This window comes from Gavialis gangeticus, unplaced genomic scaffold (assembly GCF_001723915.1).
Source record: "Gavialis gangeticus isolate Ggan-Ray unplaced genomic scaffold, GavGan_comp1, whole genome shotgun sequence".
NCBI lineage: Eukaryota > Metazoa > Chordata > Crocodylia > Gavialidae > Gavialis > Gavialis gangeticus.
In genome coordinates, this window is record NW_017729025.1 from 56270695 (window position 1) to 56270959 (window position 265).

The window sequence follows — 265 nt, forward strand, 5'->3', positions numbered from 1 at the left end:
CTAGAGAAGCTCTTTGAGAAAATTACCCAGGAGTACATGTGCGAGGGACCAGCAGGGGAGATTATGTTTAGGGGTGACCAACATGGGTTCATTAGGGGAGGGTCCTGTCAGACCAACCTGGTGGTCTTCTACAACCAGGTCACAAAATCCTTGGATTCAGGTGTCGAAGTGGACGTAGTCTTTCAAGACTTTAGGAAGACCTTCGACACAGTCTCTCACCCCATGCTCGTTAAAAAATTAGGTGACTGTGGCGTTGATGCCTATA

The 265-nt window shown here is 47.9% G+C and overlaps 1 protein-coding gene across 4 annotated transcripts in view; it reads left to right on the forward strand.

Annotated features, from left to right (window-relative positions):
* Positions 1-265, forward strand: part of ABCD4 (ATP binding cassette subfamily D member 4) — a 38380-nt gene that overhangs the window by 22880 nt on the left and 15235 nt on the right. The window lies entirely within an intron of this gene.